Raw genomic sequence first — 20,950 nt, 5'->3', positions numbered from 1 at the left:
GCATGGTATTGCCATAAAAAGTGTTTGGGGACCTGGGTCCTGCCCCAGGGGACATGTATCAATGCAAAAAAAAGTTTTAAAAATGGCCGTTATTTTGGGAGCAGTGATTTTAATAATGCTTAAAGTGAAACAATAAAAGTGTAATATTCCTTTAAATTTCATACCTGGGGGGTGTCTATAGTATGCCTGTAAAGGGGCGCATGTTTCCCGTGTTTAGAACAGTCTGACAGCAAAATTACATTTCTAAAGGGGGAAAAAAAAAGTAATTTAAAACTACTTGCGGCTATAATGAATTGTCAGTCCGCAATACACATAAAAGTTCATTGATAAAAACGACATGGGGATTTCCCCACAGGGGAACCATGAACCAAAATGTAAAAAAAAAATTCGTGGGGGTACCCCTAAATTCCATACCATGCCCTTCAGGTCTGGTATGGATATTAAGGGGAACCCCACGCCAAAATTTTTAAAAAATTGCGTGGGGGTCCCCCTCAAAATCCATACCAGACCTGAAGGGTCTGGTATGGATTTTAAGGGGAACCCCACACCAATTTTTTTTTTAAAAATGGCGTGGGGTCCCCCCAAAAATCCACACCAGACCCTTATCCGAGCATGCAACCTGGCAAGCCGCAGGAAAAGAGGGGGGGACGAGAGAGCAGCCCCCCGTCCTGAACTGTACCAGCCCACATGCCCTCAACATTGGGAGGGTCCTTGCTCGGTGGTTGTGGGAGTCTGCGGGCCGGGGGGACCCCCAGATCCCAGCCCCCCATGTGAATTGGTAATGGGGTACATTGTACCCCTACTATTTCATGAAAAAAGTGACAAAAAGGTTAAAGACAAAAGACAGTTTTATTTCCTTTATTAAATTCTTCTGGTCTTCCATCCGTGTTATTCTTCTACTCCATCTTCTTCTTCTCCATCTTCTTCTTCATCTTCTTCTTCCTCCGCTCTTCTTGTCCCACATCTTGCTCCGGCTTCTTCTCCGCGCCGTCCGCACGATCTGCCTCTGTGGGAGTCTTCAGCAATGTTACGCTCCGCTTCTTCTGACAGTTCCCACAGACTCCCACAGAGGGAGACAGCGTGGAGAAGACTTGAAGGGCCTGGTATGGAATTTAGATGGGACCCCATACATTTTTTTTAATTTTGGTTCGGGGTTCCCCTGTGGGGAAATCCCCATGCCATTTTTATCAATGAACTTTTATGTGTATTGTGGACCGACAATTCATTATAGCCGCGAGTAGTTTTAAATTACTTTTTTTTCCTTTAGAAATGTAATTTTGCTGTCAGACTGTTCTAAACACAGGAAACATGCGCCCCTTTACAGTCAAAGTTTAAGCATTATTAAAATCACTGCTCCCGAAAAACGTCAGATTTTAAATCTTTTTTTTGCATTGATACATGTCCTCTGGGGCAGGACCCAGGTCCCCAAACACTTTTTATGACAATACTATGCATATAAGCCTTTAAAATTAGCACTTTTGATTATTTATGTTCGTGTCCCATAGACTTTAACGATGTTCGCGTGTTCAAACTAATTTTTTGCCTGTTCGCATGTTCTGGTGCGAACCGAACAGGGGGGTGTTCGGCTCATCCCTACTGGTCACTGGAAGTTCAACATGGCACCTCATGGCAAAGAACTCACTGAGGCTCTGAAAAAAAGAATTGTTGCTCTACATAAAGATGGCCTAGGCTATAAGAAGATTGCCAAGACCCTGAAACTGAGCTGCAGCATGGTGGCCAAGACCACACAGCAGTTTAACAGGACAGGTGCCACTCAGAACAGGCCTCACCATGGTCGACCAAAGAAGTTGGGTGCACATGCTCCTCGTCATATACAGAGGTTGTCTTTGTGAAATAGACGTATATGAATGCTGCCAGCATTGCTGCAGAGGTTGAAGAATCTGTGGGGGGTCGGCCTGTGCTCAGACAATATGCGGCACACTGCATCAGATTGGTCTGCATGGCTGTTGTCCCAGAAAGAAACTTCTTCTAAAGATGATGCACAAGAAAGCCCGCAAACAGTTTGCCGAAGACAGGCAGACTAAGGACATGGATTACTGGAACCATGTTGTGTGGTCTGATTAGACCAAGCTAAACTTATTTGGCTCAGATGGTGTCAAGCATGTGTGGCGGCAACCAGGTGAGGAGTACAAAGACAAGTGTGTCTTGCCTACAGTCAAGCATGGGGGTGGGAATGTCATGTTCTGGGCTGCATGAGTACTACCGGCACTGGGCAGCTACAGTTCATTGAGGGAACCATGAATGGTAACATGCACTGTGACACACTGAAGCAGAGCATGATCTCCTTCCTTCAGGGACTGGGCCACAGGGCAGTATTTCAACACGATAATGATCCCAAACACACCTGCTAAAGAAGCTGAGGCTAAAGGTGATGAACTGGCCAAGCATGTCTCCAGACCCAAACCCTATTAAGCATCTGTGGGGTATCCTCAAATGGAAGGTAGAAGAGCGCAAGGTCTCTAATGCCGCGTACACACGGTCGAACTGTTTGACGTACTTAGTCCGTTGAAACACATTTCAGCGGACAATCCGCTCGTGTGTGGGCTTCAGCGGACTTTTTCAGCGTGCAGTCCGGAGTACTAAGAATTTCGGTTTTTCCAAAAATCTTTCCGTCGTACTTTGGTTTCAGCGGACAATACGGTCGTCAGTATGCTAGTCCGACGGACTAAGAATGGCGCATGCCCAGAAAGGATTTACAGGGCTTTGCTGTGTCTTGGACTTCCTATTTCTAGTCCCGTCGTACGTGCTGTACGTCATCGCGCAAGCTTTCGTCGGACTGTTTGTGTATCCATGTGTGGTCAAGTCCGTTCAGTGGAAAGTACGCCGGACTGTCCGTCGGATTGTATGACGGACTAAGTACGTCAAACAGTTCGACCATGTGTACGCGGCATAACATCCACCAGCTCTGTGATGTTGTCATGGAGGAGTGGAAGAGGACTCCAGTGGCAACCTGTGAAGCTCTGGTGAACTCCATGCCAAGAGGGTTTAAGGCAGTGCTGGAAAATAATGATGGCCACACAAAATATTAACACTTTGGCCCCAGTTTGGACATTTTCACTTAGGGGTGTACTCACTTTTTTTGCCAGCGGTTTAGACAATAATGGTGTGTTGAGTTATTTTGAGGGGACAGCAAGTTTACACTGTTATACAAGCTGTACACTCACTACTTTACATTATAGCAAAGTGTAATTTCTTCAGTGTTGTCACATGAAAAGATAAAATATTTACAAAAATGTGAGGGGTATACTCAATTTTATGAGATACTGTGTGTGTGTGTGTGTAATATATATATATATATCACTGTCAAGTGTGAGAATGCAGTCTAGCTAGGCGTATTGAGTGTCATTCTTTCTCAGAACCAACCCAGTGGGTGTGTCATCCTGCTGTGTATTCTGAGAAAGGGTATTTAAGGTACTGACATCACGTGGTTCTGGGTTCCGGTCCAGAAGATCTTTCTGTCTGTTTGGTCCTGGTCCTCCTGACCAGCCCCCATGGCCTTCATGGCCTGGGGTGCGGATCCATCCAATTTCGAGTCTCGGGGTTGGCTAGCCCGAGGCAAAGTAACTGAGAGGAGGATTCAAAGGTGGTCCGGTGCCGTCTCATCTGTGGAGTGGCCCAGCAAATGGAGAAGCAACCAGGGGAGGACTCTTAGGGAGAAGGCCACGCATAAAGCTAGCTTCTCAGAAGGAGCCTTAGTGAAGAACACTAAGTGAATGTACACTCATACGGTATTGCAGGACCGGCTGCGAGATACTGGTACCGTATGATAGCTCTCTAGATTTATCTACGTCTCTCAGTTACATTCAAGTCTGTGGCAGAGACTTTGTTCAAGTGTTCTACATGCAAGTCTGTTGCAGAGACTTTGTTCAAGTGTTCTACATTCAAGTCTGTGGCAGAGACTTTCGGCTGCTAGGCCTAGTGAGAGGAGGTCTATCTGGTAGCTGTGAGAATCCAGTTGTGAACGGTAATTCTCTGGATTTCTATAGTGAGAGACTTCCTATCTTTTGCAGTTCCAAAAGTACCTGAACTTCCTACCTAACCCTCTACCCTTCATTGAGAGACTGTTTGTCTACTTTTTTCAAATAAATATCCCAAAAAGTGGATCCAGTGTCAGTTTCTGCAATTCTTTGGGCCATCTACCTCGGGAAACCCCTAGACACATGAGGTCAAGAAGTTAACGGTAAGCCCAACAAAACCAGCAGCTCCTTTGGGGGGTCAGTGCTACATATATATATGCCAAACTTCAATTTCAAAACAGCTCTGTTCTCTGCATATAGACCCTGAGTTTTCTGGCACTGCACTATGCTGTACCTACCCACAAACTTGTGTCCTGGGGTTCTACCTGATGTTTAGTGAGTCTCTCTGGATTGCAGAGGGCACTCTTCAGCAAGTTCTGGTGTTGTCCCTGTCCCTTCTGGGTCTCAGCTCCCCACACAGCCACCCTGAAGCCTGCTGCTAGCTCTATGTCCCTGGGGAATTTTATTGTGCATTCAATACTGTTACACTGTTTCTGCAGGCTCTGGCCAGGTCTCTCATCCCAGCACAGCCGTGCAGCCACTCTGTCCCCCTTTCCCCTGGGCTCTTTTTGCTCTCTGCCACCCAGGCTCCTTCCTCTCTCTCTCTCTGTGGGTGTGATGGGTGGACCTAGTCTGTCTGTTCTAGTGACCAATGAAGAACCCTCCTAATTCACAACTGTGACGTGGCCTTTAAAATGAGGATTCCTGGATTAAGTGGCTTCAGCTGCTTAGAGGAGCCACCAGTCAGTGCTACATAAAGAAAACAACATATCTTCATCCACACAGTAATAAAAGTTCCATCTATACAAAATGTTGGCAGGGGACAGGCTTTCTACTGAGGCTGTGGCTTTTATAGATAGCGATATTGCATCTGCTCCTGAAGACTGGAGGTTATCCAAGAAACGCGTTGAGCTTTTTAGATGCTACTATGATCATATAATTCAAGATTGTTATCAACCATTTCTTTCAATATGCTGCACTGGCCTATACCAATATGCCATGGTTTTGTTACCATCCTGTGGGCATGGATTTTATAATTTGGGGTTTTATTATTGTGTCAATGTCATTAGTTTACATGCTATTATGCTACCATGCTATTATGTGATGCATATGCAATAAATTAAATGACAATTTTACATAATGTGTATATGTTATTCTATTGTATATATGATATGACGCAACGTTATGAGGTTAATTTCTACTTTCTATCCGCCAGCTAATCCATGTTCATGTTGCCAATTAGGCCGCCTACTTCATATAAAGTCCCAAACTTTCTCCTTATGCTATACATAAAGAAAACATCAAGTCTTCATCCACACAGAGATAAAAGTTCCCTCTGTACAAAATGTTGGCAGGGGACAGGCTTTTCTACTGAGGATGTGACTGCTTTCTAAAGAAAGTGAACTGTAATGCACGGTCTTGTTGGCTGAAAGTCCGACCGTGTGTATGCTCCATTGAACATTCGATCGTTACACCAACATATGTTGGCTAGCAGGTTTTTTGAATTTTCCGCAAGCAAAAATTTGTTGTCGGAAAGTCCAATCATGTGTACACAAGTCCATGCACAAAAGTTCACACATGCTCGGAATCAAGTACAAGCTGGAAGCGCTCAGTCTTGTATAGGGATGGCCGAACGGTTCGCCCGGCAGTCATTTCGCGGCAAATTTCGGGTGTTCGCGGTCCGCCTGATCGGCGGACTATTGCCGCCGTTCGCCCGGCGAACTTCCGTGTTTACTGTGTAAAAGAACTTTGACCTATGATGACACATCCATCATGGGGTACAGGACAGCCAATTGAGACATTACAGCACATGGACACTTGGACATTCCCCCTAACTTATAAATAGACCCGATCTGGCAGCCATTTTATATTCTTTCTACTGTCACTATAGTTGCTGTGCTGTGGAGCAGGGAGAGACTGCAGTGACCCAAATCGCTAGCTATTAGGTCCACAAAAGTTATTTTCAGGACTGGTATAGGTGTTAGGTGTAGTTCAGGATATAGGTTTGAGGCACTACTGTGCTAGTGATTGTTGCAGCAGCCTGTCTTTGGTCAGTGTAGATAGAGGGAATAGGATGCTGTGTGCAGCAGGGACAGTCAGTTTAATCATCAGCTGTTACTATTAGGTCCACAAAAGTCCTTTTCAGGACTGGTATGGTAAAGTAATACAGGATATACAAAGAAGAGGGATGAGAAACAAAAGGGACTGGAGGGCAACCAACCCCCGGGACTTTTTTGGCGGCACTAAATATACTTAAACCATATGTAAAATCATTGAAATTTTTATTTAATGTACAAAAGACATTTTGCGAACACAATAGACAATTACATCCAATAAACAGACAAAGTGACAAAGTGCATATAGAGATACAGAAAGTTGGTATGTGGGCTTATGCAGCTCCATCCATTACCACATTCTTATATGATTTAAACTGCATTGTTTCTTTCCTACATGTTTCGCTCTTCAGAGCTTCCTCAGGACAATTGCAGCAAACAAAAAAAGAAAACTGAAATTATAGAAGAAAATTTGTTTCAATACACATATATAGCATTTTTGTACATATAATAAGCCCAGAACACAGGCATAGGAAATGTCCTCCTGTATGGTTTGACATATCATAATTACATTAGTCTAGTGATGGATTCACCCCAGTCTAACAAAAGCGGCCCTAACTGCGGGGAAACCATCACCAGAGAAATATTTCTATTTAAACATAAGGACATAATTTGCATATCAATAGTAAATCTATGAATTGTTTGTCAAGAAAGGGGGCAATTGAACCATTTCCAAGAATGGCGTCCCCAAATTTATTCGCATACTTAGTGCATAAATGGTGTAATTTTCCTACTAAGGAAAATGCAGACTGGGTTGTAGAACACAAAAAAAAAAAAAAAAAAAGGGAACCAGCAACTGGACCATGAGATATATCTACTTTTCAACAAAAGAATCAAATAATAAATATAGAAATAAAAAATATAAAAAATATATATATATAGAACTGAAGTCTTACCCCATATAATCAGGCAAGTTGCTTGTATTATTTGTCGTTAATATCGTAAATTGGGTATATCAATTAACATTGGAGTGAGGACAGATAATCTCTTCCTCCTTTGCTTATCAAGCCAGCGAACCGCGGCAAGAGCCCCCATTTAGGGATCCCCCATTTCCGTCCCCAGAAGGATCTGCAGAGGCACGAGAAATATGTGTAAAATATATCTTAACTATTGGATTTTATTTATCTATCAAATGGCACTGTCCAGGTTTCTAACATACCTGGTAGTGATATGACAATGAAGAAATGAAACCAGTTCACGCAGCCCGGTATCCACATATACCATATATTGTCAGATAAAGATTGGATGAGATGTGTTACTGAACACGAGAAAATTCTCTGTGTTGATCACTGAAACAGGAGAAATAAACGAAGAGACCAAGTCTTCATTATAGCCATCCCAAAAATAAGAGTAAAAGATGCATAGCCCTAAAAAATTAGGACTGCAGGCATGTCCAATTGGTCCAGTAAAGACAGATTTGTCTTACCTGTTAAATGAAGCAACGTGGTCTATTCGATAAAATTTTAGGAGTTTCCTCCATCCATTTGGTGGCTCCACGTGTCCGCTCCCAATGCTAGCTTGGATAGCACTGACCGGGAACCGCGAATTTAAACTCGTGTCTCCAGCCCAGCAGCGTCTGACGTCATTGCTGGGTTGCGGGCACACCTAATGGGAGGATCCCCTTCGTGCGCACGCGCGCACGACGTATTTCATTCGTGCGCACGTAGGTGTTTAGTGCGCATGCGTAACGAACGTGTTACACGTCCGTGCAACGCGTCGGCCATTTTAGATTCTGGCCGAAGTGAAGGGCTTTGCCAGTAGTGACCCTTGTGAGTCATAATTCAAGCAAATGGGTACACAGGCTCCCGACTTGTGTGTCGGTTGCCATATGTCCCTGGTTTCAAATGATGGAAATAGAAACTGGAATACTTGAAACCGGCAAACCTGAAGAGGGGGATTAACCCATATTTGAAATGGGGCGGGCTGACCAAACCCTCAACTGGTTGAGGAAGGTTATAGGTCAGATCCGCCCCGGGGTGCCCGTACAGACCAAAAGGGGGCAAAAAATAAGTAAAGGAGGGTCCCTTTTGTATCGTAGAGTGCCTACCTCAGCTCGCTGGCTTGAAAACACCTCATTGTTTATGGCTTTTCGAGTGGCCCAGGCCCGTGCTGTTAAGGGGGAAAAAAAAAAAAAAAAAAAAAAAAAAAACATTTTCCATCTCACATTTATTTCCTCCCTGCCTATGTAAGGAAAGGTTTAAAACTGATTGAATCATTGAGTCCCGGAGATCGAGTGGCCCCCAGATTGTGTATCCATCTAGTCTCCCGCTGTAAGAGTATATTGTTGTAATCTCCACCCCTTTCTCCCGGAGGGACATGTTCCAGGGGGAAGAAATGCATAAGACTATCATTATACTGATGGTATAAACCAAAATGTCGGCTGATTGGGGTTTCCATCTTCCTCCCCCGCACCAGGGACACATGGTCCCTGATGCGGTGGAAGAAGGGACGTTTGGTCTTCCCAACATAAAAAGCATTGCATTGACAGATCATAATATATACCACTCCTACTGACTGACATGTTACAGCGAATTTAGGCTTGAAAGTGTGGCCATTGGGCAGGCGTATGGATTTTGACGCATGAAGATATCGGCAGAAGCCACATTTGTGGCAAGGGGTACATCCCACCTTTGAGCCCACCCTCGAGGGAGGGGAAAAGTGGCTTTGTACCAAAGAGTCCTTTAGAGATCGTGATCTCCTGTATGTGATACCCGGAAAATCCGGGAGATGTTTTGCTAGGGTGGGATCTCCCTTTAAGAGATACCAGTATCTCTGAAGGGTCCCCTTAATTTGCTGATGTTGTCCATTGAACGTGGTGATAAATCTCACCCCTTCAGTGTTTTTAGGCCGTTTAAGACTGTGTATTAAAGATGCCCTATTCTGTTTTTTGGCTCGTATGTAGGCCCTTTTGAGGCTCTTGTTACTGTAGCCTCTTTTTCGGAGGCGAAGTCTCAGTTCCCTAGCTTCTAAATTAAAATCCTCATGACTGCTGCAATTCCGCTTGAGCCGGAGATATTGTCCGTATGGAATACTCGCTATCAGAGGGGACGGGTGTGAGCTCGAGGCATGCAAAAGTGAATTTGCCGCAGTTGCCTTACGGTGAAGAGTTGATTGAATTCCTCCTCCCACATCAGTAAAGATTTGCACATCAAGGAAAGTTATCCTGGACAAACTCTTTTCCATGGTAAATTTTAAATTAAAGGAATTTATGCCCAATAGATCTATAAAGGTATTCAGATCATTTTCATCACCCGTCCAGACAAAAAAAATGTCATCAATGAATCTTCGCCACATTGGTATTAAATCGAAGAATCGTTGAAGATTCTCCTGGCGGAAGATTTGGCGCTCCCACCCCCCCAGGTAGAGGTTGGCATAGGAGGGGGCACATTTGGTCCCCATGGCAACCCCCTGTACCTGGAGGTAGTGGGAGCGCCCAAATATAAAGATGTTGTTGGTGAGAATAAAATATAAAAGGTCCAAAATAAATCTCCTGTAGTTGGGAGGGATACGTCCATCCTCCACAATGAAACTTTCAATCGTCTGAACCCCCAAATCGTGGGGGATTGAATTATACAAGGCCTCAACGTCTAGAGTGACCAACCAGGTCCCCTCTGACAGCGAGATCCCATCAAGCGCCCGCAGAAAATCAGAGGTGTCTCGAAGGTAGGATGTTAAGCCCTCTACATAGGGGCGCAAAAAGTCGTCGACTAGAGCACTTGCATGCTCCGTCAGACAGCCTCGTCCTGATACAATAGGACGGCCCGGGGGCTTCGAAGGATGTTTATGCACCTTAGGAAGGGCATACATTGTTGGAGTTTTGGGATTCAAGACATGTAAATATTCCCAAGTCTTTTTGGTAATGGTCCCCTGTCTATAGGTTCTCGCTATCAATTTATCGAATTGGACATGAATATAACTTATGTGGCTCGCTGGAATCTTTCGATACCATTGTTTATTTTGTAAGAGTTTTAGTACCATCTCTTCATATTGGGTGACGTCCATTATTACAAGGTTACCCCCTTTATCTGCCGGTTTTATTATTATATCTGTGTTAGATTTTAACAAAGATAAGGCCTCTTTTTGTTGTTTCGTGAGATTGGATGGTTGTGTGTCCTTCCATTTTGTTCTTATTATTTCTTTGGTCACCTGTTGTACAAATGCCCATATATTGGGATTGTTTTGCAAAATGGGGAACTTGTTAGATCGAGGTTTGTACTCTCTGATTACAGATGAAGAGTGTAGTTCCGAAGTTGCATCTCGAGGTGCCCGATCCCCCTCTTGGTCAGCGAGCATTGTAGATGCTTCCTCGAGATCTGTGGAATCAATACCCCCTTCATCCCATAGTTCCATTAGATCCTCAATGGCCCTAATTTCCGAGAGACTAAGGCCATCGAGTGAAGCAATGGAAGATTGTGGGTCTTGTTTTGAATTAAATGGTTTGTCAAAAATAACTTTAAACATGAGTTTTCGAGCAAACAGATATGTGTCCTTAACCACCTCAAAGGTATCAATAGGTTGTGTGGGACAAAAGGAGAGGCCCAATCTTAATAAAGAGATTTGGGCCTCAGTGAGTGAAAATGAAGAAAGATTGATTATTTCAAAGGGATTTTGTTGTGTCTCGAGTGAGTCGTGGTTTGATCTGGTAATTTGGGAACAGGTTGGTTGAAAATGGGGGCTGTGCGAAAACCCGATTCAGTGGTGGCCATAGACCGCCCCCCCTCATTCAGGGGCGAGACCATGGGCACCTGTGGATCGGTTGTGGGGTTGGAATGTGAAAAAGGTGAAGTGTTCGATTTAGTCGCAGAAGCCACTTTGGCTGCTGCGGCTCTAGTGTGAATAGACGTGTTGGGTGTGTGGGAGGTCGATTTCATATGAGAAATACCTTCCTTTTCATTAGTTCGTTTGGAGTAACGTGTTTTCTTGCCCGACGCTGTGTTTACTGTGGCCTGTGAGGAGGAAAGAGAAGAGGAAGAAATGGAGGAGTTAGAAGACATATCTGAATCCATTGGCTCTATAGTATCAATCCGATTTTTCCCTTGTTTAGGCATGAATCTAGTTTTGCTAGTACGATTAGACAACCAATTGTAGGCCTGGTTGTTGTCGTAAGCTAGTTTGTCTCGCATATATTTTTTTTCTTTGTTTACAATTAGTGTGGCAACATAGTGTTCCAAGTTTGATTTCAAATTCAATTCACGATCCACAAAGGATTCATGAGAAATCACTTGGGTATTTTCTTCATACAATTTTTGGATTTCATTGTCAGTAGTGTTCAGCTCGTTGGTATAATGGGCACATAATATCTGCATCATCGCAGTAGAACACTGCTGAAGATTGGCTTCCCATTGGCTTTTAAAAGAAGACTCAATTTTGTAAATGGTAGGAAAAATCTGTATTCTGAGGCCCCAAGGGGACATCTCGTCTTCTATGTACTTAAGAAAATACTGTTTGTTCCAATATATTCGCGATTTTTTTTCCAGCATGCGCTGGAGTCTTATAAAGAAACGGTCCATACTTAAACCACCAGTTGCCACCCCTTGGGAGTGATGGAAAGTATTCATAAGACCATCAAATTCACTGCCACAAAATTTAGCCATATTGGAGAAAAAAAAAAAAAAAAAAAAAAAAAATATACATATATGTTAAATCAAACAATATTCTACAATCCTGTCTGCTGGATTCTTATCATCTGATATTGAATTTAGCAAGAGCGGGAACAACCTTCCCCAAGTTACTGTGCAGTCAGCAATTGAGACCTCAATTAAAGCCTTTATCTATGATTGGTGACTGGGCGAATAGACACCCTGTTTTTACTATAGATAAAAGATAGGTATAGATATAGGCTAGTGGTCTAGTTACATTTAATCTATATACTTAAAGAGTGCCACGTCCCAGTGAAAATTATACAAAGAAGAGGGATGAGAAACAAAAGGGACTGGAGGGCAACCAACCCCCGGGACTTTTTTGGCGGCACTAAATATACTTAAACCATATGTAAAATCATTGAAATTTTTATTTAATGTACAAAAGACATTTTGCGAACACAATAGACAATTACATCCAATAAACAGACAAAGTGACAAAGTGCATATAGAGATACAGAAAGTTGGTATGTGGGCTTATGCAGCTCCATCCATTACCACATTCTTATATGATTTAAACTGCATTGTTTCTTTCCTACATGTTTCGCTCTTCAGAGCTTCCTCAGGACAATTGCAGCAAACAAAAAAAGAAAACTGAAATTATAGAAGAAAATTTGTTTCAATACACATATATAGCATTTTTGTACATATAATAAGCCCAGAACACAGGCATAGGAAATGTCCACCTGTATGGTTTGACATATCATAATTACATTAGTCTAGTGATGGATTCACCCCAGTCTAACAAAAGCGGCCCTAACTGCGGGGAAACCATCACCAGAGAAATATTTCTATTTAAACATAAGGACATAATTTGCATATCAATAGTAAATCTATGAATTGTTTGTCAAGAAAGGGGGCAATTGAACCATTTCCAAGAATGGCGTCCCCAAATTTATTCGCATACTTAGTGCATAAATGGTGTAATTTTCCTACTAAGGAAAATGCAGACTGGGTTGTAGAACACAAAAAAAAAAAAAAAAAAAAAAAGGGAACCAGCAACTGGACCATGAGATATATCTACTTTTCAACAAAAGAATCAAATAATAAATATAGAAATAAAAAATATAAAAAATATATATATATAGAACTGAAGTCTTACCCCATATAATCAGGCAAGTTGCTTGTATTATTTGTCGTTAATATCGTAAATTGGGTATATCAATTAACATTGGAGTGAGGACAGATAATCTCTTCCTCCTTTGCTTATCAAGCCAGCGAACCGCGGCAAGAGCCCCCATTTAGGGATCCCCCATTTCCGTCCCCAGAAGGATCTGCAGAGGCACGAGAAATATGTGTAAAATATATCTTAACTATTGGATTTTATTTATCTATCAAATGGCACTGTCCAGGTTTCTAACATACCTGGTAGTGATATGACAATGAAGAAATGAAACCAGTTCACGCAGCCCGGTATCCACATATACCATATATTGTCAGATAAAGATTGGATGAGATGTGTTACTGAACACGAGAAAATTCTCTGTGTTGATCACTGAAACAGGAGAAATAAACGAAGAGACCAAGTCTTCATTATAGCCATCCCAAAAATAAGAGTAAAAGATGCATAGCCCTAAAAAATTAGGACTGCAGGCATGTCCAATTGGTCCAGTAAAGACAGATTTGTCTTACCTGTTAAATGAAGCAACGTGGTCTATTCGATAAAATTTTAGGAGTTTCCTCCATCCATTTGGTGGCTCCACGTGTCCGCTCCCAATGCTAGCTTGGATAGCACTGACCGGGAACCGCGAATTTAAACTCGTGTCTCCAGCCCAGCAGCGTCTGACGTCATTGCTGGGTTGCGGGCACACCTAATGGGAGGATCCCCTTCGTGCGCACGCGCGCACGACGTATTTCATTCGTGCGCACGTAGGTGTTTAGTGCGCATGCGTAACGAACGTGTTACACGTCCGTGCAACGCGTCGGCCATTTTAGATTCTGGCCGAAGTGAAGGGCTTTGCCAGTAGTGACCCTTGTGAGTCATAATTCAAGCAAATGGGTACACAGGCTCCCGACTTGTGTGTCGGTTGCCATATGTCCCTGGTTTCAAATGATGGAAATAGAAACTGGAATACTTGAAACCGGCAAACCTGAAGAGGGGGATTAACCCATATTTGAAATGGGGCGGGCTGACCAAACCCTCAACTGGTTGAGGAAGGTTATAGGTCAGATCTGCCCCGGGGTGCCCGTACAGACCAAAAGGGGGCAAAAAATAAGTAAAGGAGGGTCCCTTTTGTATCGTAGAGTGCCTACCTCAGCTCGCTGGCTTGAAAACACCTCATTGTTTATGGCTTTTCGAGTGGCCCAGGCCCGTGCTGTTAAGGGGAAAAAAAAAAAAAAAAAAAAAAAAAACATTTTCCATCTCACATTTATTTCCTCCCTGCCTATGTAAGGAAAGGTTTAAAACTGATTGAATCATTGAGTCCCGGAGATCGAGTGGCCCCCAGATTGTGTATCCATCTAGTCTCCCGCTGTAAGAGTATATTGTTGTAATCTCCACCCCTTTCTCCCGGAGGGACATGTTCCAGGGGGAAGAAATGCATAAGACTATCATTATACTGATGGTATAAACCAAAATGTCGGCTGATTGGGGTTTCCATCTTCCTCCCCCGCACCAGGGACACATGGTCCCTGATGCGGTGGAAGAAGGGACGTTTGGTCTTCCCAACATAAAAAGCATTGCATTGACAGATCATAATATATACCACTCCTACTGACTGACATGTTACAGCGAATTTAGGCTTGAAAGTGTGGCCATTGGGCAGGCGTATGGATTTTGACGCATGAAGATATCGGCAGAAGCCACATTTGTGGCAAGGGGTACATCCCACCTTTGAGCCCACCCTCGAGGGAGGGGAAAAGTGGCTTTGTACCAAAGAGTCCTTTAGAGATCGTGATCTCCTGTATGTGATACCCGGAAAATCCGGGAGATGTTTTGCTAGGGTGGGATCTCCCTTTAAGAGATACCAGTATCTCTGAAGGGTCCCCTTAATTTGCTGATGTTGTCCATTGAACGTGGTGATAAATCTCACCCCTTCAGTGTTTTTAGGCCATTTAAGACTGTGTATTAAAGATGCCCTATTCTGTTTTTTGGCTCGTATGTAGGCCCTTTTGAGGCTCTTGTTACTGTAGCCTCTTTGTCGGAGGCGAAGTCTCAGTTCCCTAGCTTCTAAATTAAAATCCTCATGACTGCTGCAATTCCGCTTGAGCCGGAGATATTGTCCGTATGGAATACTCGCTATCAGAGGGGACGGGTGTGAGCTCGAGGCATGCAAAAGTGAATTTGCCGCAGTTGCCTTACGGTGAAGAGTTGATTGAATTCCTCCTCCCACATCAGTAAAGATTTGCACATCAAGGAAAGTTATCCTGGACAAACTCTTTTCCATGGTAAATTTTAAATTAAAGGAATTTATGCCCAATAGATCTATAAAGGTATTCAGATCATTTTCATCACCCGTCCAGACAAAAAAAATGTCATCAATGAATCTTCGCCACATTGGTATTAAATCGAAGAATCGTTGAAGATTCTCCTGGCGGAAGATTTGGCGCTCCCACCCCCCCAGGTAGAGGTTGGCATAGGAGGGGGCACATTTGGTCCCCATGGCAACCCCCTGTACCTGGAGGTAGTGGGAGCGCCCAAATATAAAGATGTTGTTGGTGAGAATAAAATATAAAAGGTCCAAAATAAATCTCCTGTAGTTGGGAGGGATACGTCCATCCTCCACAATGAAACTTTCAATCGTCTGAACCCCCAAATCGTGGGGGATTGAATTATACAAGGCCTCAACGTCTAGAGTGACCAACCAGGTCCCCTCTGACAGCGAGATCCCATCAAGCACCCGCAGCAAATCAGAGGTGTCTCGAAGGTAGGATGTTAAGCCCTCTACATAGGGGCGCAAAAAGTCGTCGACTAGAGCACTTGCATGCTCCGTCAGACAGCCTCGTCCTGATACAATAGGACTGCCCGGGGGCTTCGAAGGATGTTTATGCACCTTAGGAAGGGCATACATTGTTGGAGTTTTGGGATTCAAGACATGTAAATATTCCCAAGTCTTTTTGGTAATGGTCCCCTGTCTATAGGTTCTCGCTATCAATTTATCGAATTGGACATGAATATAACTTATGTGGCTCGCTGGAATCTTTCGATACCATTGTTTATTTTGTAAGAGTTTTAGTACCATCTCTTCATATTGGGTGACGTCCATTATTACAAGGTTACCCCCTTTATCTGCCGGTTTTATTATTATATCTGTGTTAGATTTTAACAAAGATAAGGCCTCTTTTTGTTGTTTCGTGAGATTGGATGGTTGTGTGTCCTTCCATTTTGTTCTTATTATTTCTTTGGTCACCTGTTGTACAAATGCCCATATATTGGGATTGTTTTGCAAAATGGGGAACTTGTTAGATCGAGGTTTGTACTCTCTGATTACAGATGAAGAGTGTAGTTCCGAAGTTGCATCTCGAGGTGCCCGATCCCCCTCTTGGTCAGCGAGCATTGTAGATGCTTCCTCGAGATCTGTGGAATCAATACCCCCTTCATCCCATAGTTCCATTAGATCCTCAATGGCCCTAATTTCCGAGAGACTAAGGCCATCGAGTGAAGCAATGGAAGATTGTGGGTCTTGTTTTGAATTAAATGGTTTGTCAAAAATAACTTTAAACATGAGTTTTCGAGCAAACAGATATGTGTCCTTAACCACCTCAAAGGTATCAATAGGTTGTGTGGGACAAAAGGAGAGGCCCAATCTTAATAAAGAGATTTGGGCCTCAGTGAGTGAAAATGAAGAAAGATTGATTATTTCAAAGGGATTTTGTTGTGTCTCGAGTGAGTCGTGGTTTGATCTGGTAATTTGGGAACAGGTTGGTTGAAAATGGGGGCTGTGCGAAAACCCGATTCAGTGGTGGCCATAGACCGCCCCCCCTCATTCAGGGGCGAGACCATGGGCACCTGTGGATCGGTTGTGGGGTTGGAATGTGAAAAAGGTGAAGTGTTCGATTTAGTCGCAGAAGCCACTTTGGCTGCTGCGGCTCTAGTGTGAATAGACGTGTTGGGTGTGTGGGAGGTCGATTTCATATGAGAAATACCTTCCTTTTCATTAGTTCGTTTGGAGTAACGTGTTTTCTTGCCCGACGCTGTGTTTACTGTGGCCTGTGAGGAGGAAAGAGAAGAGGAAGAAATGGAGGAGTTAGAAGACATATCTGAATCCATTGGCTCTATAGTATCAATCCGATTTTTCCCTTGTTTAGGCATGAATCTAGTTTTGCTAGTACGATTAGACAACCAATTGTAGGCCTGTGTGACTGCTTTCTAAAGAAAGTGAACTGTAATGCACGGTCTTGTTGGCTGAAAGTCCGACCGTGTGTATGCTCCATTGAACATTCGACCGTTACACCAACATATGTTGGCTAGCAGGTTTTTTGAATTTTCCGTAAGCAAAAATTTGTTGTCGGAAAGTCCAATCATGTGTACACAAGTCCATGCACAAAAGTTCACACATGCTCGGAATCAAGTACAAGCTGGAAGCGCTCAGTCTTGTATAGGGATGGCCGAACGGTTCGCCCGGCAGTCATTTCGCGGCGAATTTCGGGTGTTCGCGGTCCGCCTGATCGGCGGACTATTGCCGCCGTTCGCCCGGCGAACTTCCGTGTTTACTGTGTAAAAGAACTTTGACCTATGATGACACATCCATCTTGGGGTACAGGACAGCCAATTGAGACATTACAGCACATGGACACTTGGACATTCCCCCTAACTTATAAATAGACCCGATCTGGCAGCCATTTTATATTCTTTCTACTGTCACTATAGTTGCTGTGCTGTGGAGCAGGGAGAGACTGCAGTGACCCAAATCGCTAGCTATTAGGTCCACAAAAGTTATTTTCAGGACTGGTATAGGTGTTAGGTGTAGTTCAGGATATAGGTTTGAGGCACTACTGTGCTAGTGATTGTTGCAGCAGCCTGTCTTTGGTCAGTGTAGATAGAGGGACAGGATGCTGTGTGCAGCAGGGACAGTCAGTTTAATCATCAGCTGTTACTATTAGGTCCACAAAAGTCCTTTTCAGGACTGGTATGGTAAAGTAATACAGGATATAGTTTTGAGTGCTATTCAAGTTATTGTTCCAGCAGCCTCTGTTTTGTCAGTTTAAATAGGGACAGGCAGGAAGCTGTGTGTGGCAGTGAGGGACAGTCAGTTTAATCAGTAGCTGTTACTATTAGGTCCACAAAGGTTCTTTTCAGGACTGGTATGGTAATAGGCTTGTACACATATAATATTCTTTCTTCCAAATATAGAAAGAATATTATACTTGACTGCTGCCCTTCTGCTGCAGTAGTCCTTTATCAGTATAGGGACTGAGGTACAGTCTGCTAATCATTCACAACCTACTAGTTCCACAAAGGTCCTTATAAGGACTGGTAAGGTATAGGGTACTACAGTACATAGGGTTGAGTGAGGTACAGTCTGCTATTCCTTAAGGACTGGTGTAGGTCCACAATATATAGGGTTGAGGTGCACTACTGCTGACTGCTGCCCTATACTGCAGCAGTCCTTTATCAGTATAGGGACTGAGGTACAGTCTGCTAATCATTCACAACCTACTAGTTCCACAAAGGTCCTTATAAGGACTGGTAAGGTATAGGGTACTACAGTACATAGGGTTGAGTGAGGTACAGTCTGCTATTCCTTAAGGACTGGTATAGGTCCACAATATATAGGGTTGAGGTGCACTACTGCTGACTGCTGCCCTTCTGCTGCAGTAGTCCTTTATCAGTATAGGGACTGAGGTACAGTCTGCTAATCATTCACAACCTACTAGTTCCACAAAGGTCCTTATAAGGACTGGTAAGGTATAGGGTACTACAGTACATAGGGTTGAGTGAGGTACAGTCTGCTATTCCTTAAGGACTGGTATAGGGCCACAATATATAGGGTTGAGGTGCACTACTGCTGACTGCTGCCCTTCTGCTGCAGTAGTCCTTTATCAGTATAGGGACTGAGAGTTTTGTCACAGGGTCATTTAAAAAATGACAGGCAGAGGAAGAGGCAGGCCCTTCCGCAGGGGTGGTAGGGGTAGGGCAGGAGCAACAGGCTTGAGCCAAAGTGGGAAGTTGCAGAAGGTGCGTTCAATTACTTTAAAGGACGCACCAGACTTGGTTGAGTGGCTCCCTCAGCCTTACTCTTCTGCACCCTCCTCATCCTCTCGATCTGTACCCTCTTCTTCACTCTCTGCTATGTGCACCCCCAAAGACACTACCACCAACAACACCACCACCACCACATACCTTCCGCTTGAGTCACAGGAATTATTTTCCGATCCATATGAAGACATTTCCGATGCGCAGCCACTCTTGGTTTTGGATCAGGAAGAGGAGGTAGCAACAACCGCCACTCAGCAGTCTGACGACAGTACCCAGATGAGCCCAATGAGGAGGTTGGTCCCCGGTGTTGCTGCCTACTCCGAGATCTCTACTTATAGCGGTGGGGAAGGTGAAGTTGATGATGATGTGTCTAGGGATGTCACGTGGGTGCCCACAAGAGAGGAAGAGGAGGGGAGTTCAGAGGGACATATGGACCAGCAGATAGGGAGGAGAAGCAGGAATAACTTACATTGCACAGGAGGGACAAAGCAGACTGCAAATGTATCAGGAGCGAGTCATCGACCATGTAGGGTCACATCTAGCACTCCCAGGACGCCGGCACATGGTTCCGCAGTGTGGGCTTATTTTAACGTGTCCGCTGCTGACAATAGCGTTGCCATCTGCAATCTTTGCAGTCAACGTATTAGTCGCGGTAAGCACAACACTCACCTAGGGATGACCGCCTTAAGAAGGCACATGAGTAGCCATCACCGAGCCCAGTGGGAGCAACGGAACACACAAAGCCACACTCCAGGCTATCACCGTCCAGCCTTGTCTTCTACTTCTCCTTCTCCCCTCTCCTCACAATTGTCCTCCACTCCACCTTCCATCACGCCAAGCTCACGTTTTTCTGCAAAAAGGCAGGCTTCCGTGGGCCTAATGTTTGAGCGTAAAAAAATGATGACACCGGATAACCCTCTTGCCCAACGGTTGATGGCTGGCTTGTCAGAACTCATAGCCTGCCAACTACTGCAATATAAACTGGTGGACTCGGAGGCCTTTCACAAATTTGTGGCCATTGGAACACCACAATGGAAGGTCCCAGGAAGGAAGTATTTCTCACAGAAGGGCATCCCAGAGCTATATGTCCATGTTTAGCGGCAAGTGAATGTATCTCTGGCACACAGTGTCGGTGCCAAGATTCATCTGACCACAGACACGTGGTCTAGCAAACACGGGCAGGGAAGGTATATCACTTTTACTGCCCACTGGGTGAACCTTCTGACGGCCGTCAAGCATGAAACCCGTGGCACCCGTGTAGATTTGGTTTTACCGCCACGGATTGCATGCAGGCCTGGCTCTTCTCCTCCTACTGCATCCTCCTCCCTCTCCTCCTCAGCTGACTCCTCCTTTTCCGCTGCTAGCGTCTCTTCCGCTGCGCCGCCCAAGCTCCCCAGAACCTATTTGACATGCCAGGTGAGATGTTGCCATGCCGTGCTGCGTCTGTTGTGCCTGGAAGCCAAGAGCCACACTGGCCCTGCACTCCTTTCAGCTTTGCGTTCACAGGCAGATCAGTGGCTAACACCGCTCAATTTGACAGTTGGTAAAGTGGTGTGTGACAATGGTGCCAATCTGCTTAGCGCATTGAAACAGGGCAAAATTACGCACGTGCCATGCATGGCACACATCTTAAACTTGGTCGTGCAGCGATTCGTTGTCAAATACCCTGGGGTCCAGGACATCTTGCGGCAGGCAAGAAAAATCTCGGCCCATTTCAGAAGATCTTACACGGCCATGGCTCGCCTTGCTGACATTCAGCGGCGACACAATCTGCCGGTCAGACGTCTTATTTGCGATTGCCCGACGCGATGGAACTCAACCTTCTATATGCTTGATAGGCTGCTCCAGCAGAAGCGTGCAGTTAACGTCTACCTGTATGAACTCTGCGGCAGAACAGGTTCTGGGGAGCTGTTTTTTTTTTCACCGTGCCAGTGGCTGCTCATGCACGATGCATGCAGACTTCTGCGGCCATTTGAGGAGATCACCAAACTGGTCAGTCGCAGCCATGGCGCCATCAGTGAC

The sequence above is a fragment of the Lithobates pipiens genome, unplaced genomic scaffold (genome assembly GCF_037356315.1).
Source record: "Lithobates pipiens isolate NorthernLeopardFrog02 unplaced genomic scaffold, aLitPip1_a1.2 Scaffold_18, whole genome shotgun sequence".
In the NCBI taxonomy this organism is placed as follows: domain Eukaryota; kingdom Metazoa; phylum Chordata; class Amphibia; order Anura; family Ranidae; genus Lithobates; species Lithobates pipiens.
This window is presented reverse-complemented; position numbering follows the sequence as displayed.